Here is a 3,639-nt window from a genome sequence, read left to right as displayed (position 1 = left end):
CTACATGAGGAAGATACTCATCCCAAGACTTATGGTTGCCTTTCAGAAGAGCCCTTAAAAGGGTGGATAAAGAGCTATTCACTACCTCTGTTTGCCCATCAGTTTGTGGATGACAAGTGGTAGAGAAAAGAAGTTCAGTTCCTAGCTTAGCCCATAAGGTTTTCCAGAAGTGGCTAAGGAACTTAGCATCTCTATCTGACACAATGGTCCTAGGCAAACCATGGAGTCTCACAACTTCCTTGAAAAAGAGTTTTGAGATGTGGGAAGCATCATCCACCTTGTGGCATGCTATAAAGTGTGCCATCTTGCTAAACCTATCCACCACCACAAAGATAGAGTCTACACCTCTTTGGGTTCTAGGAAGCCCAAGGACAAAGTCCATACTAATGTCTACCCAAGGTGCAGATGGGATGGGTAAGGGTGTGTATAGCCCATGAGGCATCACCCTAGACTTGGCTTGTAAACAAGCCACACACCTAGTGCAATGCTTATGGACATCTTTCTTCATATGGGGCCAATAAAACTTTTCTTTGAGTAAGACAAGGGTCTTGTCTATCCCAAAGTGGCCTATGAGCCCACCCTCATGGCTCTCTTTCACAAGTAATTTCCTAATGGATCCTTGGGGTATGCAAACCTTTCCCTCTTTGAACAAATACCCCTCAACCAAATAGAATCCATCTTGGGCCTTTTTCCCACAACTCTCATAAATGGGAGAGAAATGTTCATCTAAAGCATACAAGTCCCTAATATTATCAAATCCTAAAATTTGAGCTCCTAGGGAGCAAAACAATGTGTGTCTCCTAGAGAGGGCATCAGCTACCACATTTGTTTTTCCCTTTTTGTATTTGATAACATATGGAAATTGCTCTAGGTACTCTACCCATTTTGCATGCCTCTTGTTTAACTTGCTTTGCCCTCTAATGTACTTGAGTGATTGATGATCACTATGAATGACAAATTCCTTGGAAACAAGGTAATGTTCCCAAGTTTGGAGGGCTCTTATTAAGGCATAAAGCTCTTTATCATAGGTGGGGTAGTTGAGGGTGGCACTATGAAGTTTTTCACTAAAATAAGCAATAGGGTGCCCACCTTGTAACAATACAGCTCCAACTCCCACTCCTGAGGCATCACATACTAGCTCAAAAGTTTTAGAAAAGTCAGGAAGAGCTAGAACAGGTGCCTTAGTAAGCTTTTCTTTGAGAAAAGCAAAGGCTTGCTCTTGTTTTTCACCCCAGGTAAATGCCACATTCTTCTTCACCAGCTCATTGAGAGGTGATGCAATTGTAGAGAAATTAGGAACGAACCTTCTATAGAAGCTTGCTAACCCAAGGAAGCTCCTAATATCTCCCACACTTTTTGGGGTGGGCCATTCTTGGATGGCCTTGATTTTCTCAGGGTCCACTTGGACCCCATTTCTACCAACTACAAAACCTAAGAAAACTATATTATCTACACAAAAGGTACACTTCTCTATATTTGCATAGAGGGTGTTTTTCCTAAGGACTGAAAGAACTTGTCTGAGATGTCCTAAGTGATCATCTAGGCTCCTACTATACACTAAAATATCATCAAAATAAACAACTACAAATCTACCTATGAAATCCCTTAAGGCATGATGCATAAGCCTCATAAAGGTGCTTGGTGCATTAGTGAGCCCAAAAGGCATCACTAGCCATTCATACAAACCAAACTTGGTCTTGAAAGCAGTTTTCCACTCATCACCCTTTTTCATCCTGATTTGGTGATAACCACTTTTAAGATCAATTTTTGAAAAGATATTGGCACCATGCAACTCATCAAGCAAATCATCAAGTCTAGGAATATGGTGCCTATACTTTATAGTAATGTTGTTGATGGCCCAGCAATCTGTACACATTCTCCACGTACCATCCTTTTTGGGCACCAACAACACTGGCACAGCACATGGGCTTAGGCTCTCTTGGGCCCAGCCCTTCTCCAACAATTCTTTAACCTGAGACTCTATCTCCTTAGTCTCCTGAGGGTTAGTCCTATAGGCTGGCCTATTAGGAAGGCTTGCTCCTGGGACTAAATCTATTTGGTGTTCTATTCCCCTTAAAGGAGGTAGCCCAGGGGGTATCTCTTTGGGAAATATATCACCAAATTCATGTAAGAGTTCTTGGACCTTTGGGGGTAAGGTCTCAAATGTAGGAATTGTGGCAGTGCTAAGGGATGTTTCCCTTGATAGGAGAAGGTAGAAAGATTATTTAAGAAGGAGTGCTCTTTTAATATCACCTTTTGTTGCAAAATGATTTTCCTTCTTAACAATCTTCTTGGAGGAATCCTTTCCCTCTTTTTCCTTCCCCCTGGCCTTTGAAGACAAGGCCTTACTATCCTTCTTTTTCTGTTGTTTTTCTAATTTTTCTTCCTCATCCCTCTTATCTTTCATAGTTAGTTGATCTTTGGCCACCTGTGAAGGTGTTTGAGGATGCAACACAAATTTAGTGCCAAGATGGGTGAGGGTAATCTCATTAGTTAGGCCATTATAAATGATCTTCCTATCAAATTGCCACGGCCTTCCTAAAAGAATATGTCCTGCCTCCATGGGAACTGTCATACCCTAATTTCGTCCGGGGACCTTTGCTTGATGACATGCGACCTTTCTTTGGTCCTTGTGAGGTGCTTGACACCCATCATTAGGCAATTTGTGAAATTCGAGGACATGCCGGAAAACCAAAAAAATATAGGTGCACAATCCGTGAGTTTCCGTGTCACACCGGAAATCAAATGGAAGCATCGTTGCATAATTAAGTGAGGTTCTGTAACATTCCGTAAGTCAAAAAGGGGATGATTATGTAATCCGCAAGGTTCCGTAACATTACGGAAAGAAAACAAGTATCGTTACGGAATTCATAAGTTTCCGTGACTTTACGGAAAAAGAATCACCAAAAAAGCAGAGGGGGGTGTACTTAGTAAAAATGGGGGTGCAAATAGCACCCAGGCCCACTTGGGCCCTCCAGAATATTCCTCCAGAAGGCTGTTGCTTCTGGAGGAAGCAACCTGGCTCGCCTGGGCGAGCTGAGCTCGCCTGGGCGAGCTGGGCGGCAACCACCTCCCCTATTTTGCTATAAATAGGGGAGGAAGTGAAGAAGAAAGGGGTTCAGCCCCTTTGGCACTTCTCTCTCTTTCGAATTTGCTTGGAAAAATTTTTTCCGTGAAGAAAATCTAAGCCGAGGCGCTTCCGAAACATTTCCGTAACGTTTTCCGTGAGGAATTTCGCAAAGGTTTCAACCGTTCTTCGACGTTCTTCATTCGTTCTTCATCGTTCTTCGATCTTCAACGGGTAAGTACCTCGAACCAAGCTTTTCGATTCATTCTATGCACCCATGGTGGTCCACATTGTGTTTCGTGCATTTTTATTCTCGTCTTGTTTACTTTTTATACCCCCTGTTGACGTGCTTAAGCCATTTTACTTAAGTCATTTCTCGCTTAACTTAAAGTTAAAATCAATTTCCACCGAACGTTTGAATTGTATTATCCGTTAACTTTGGTTAAAATGAATTCCGACCGTTCGGTCGTGCCGTAACCACGTTGGAAATCAAAAAGAGGTAAAAAATAATATAATAATCAAAAAACATCTTTTAGTAAAATAAAGCGGAAAATCAATCGGACGTTTTTCTC

Source organism: Glycine soja, chromosome 12 (assembly GCF_004193775.1).
Source record: "Glycine soja cultivar W05 chromosome 12, ASM419377v2, whole genome shotgun sequence".
Classification (NCBI taxonomy): Eukaryota; Viridiplantae; Streptophyta; class Magnoliopsida; order Fabales; family Fabaceae; genus Glycine; species Glycine soja.
This window is presented reverse-complemented; position numbering follows the sequence as displayed.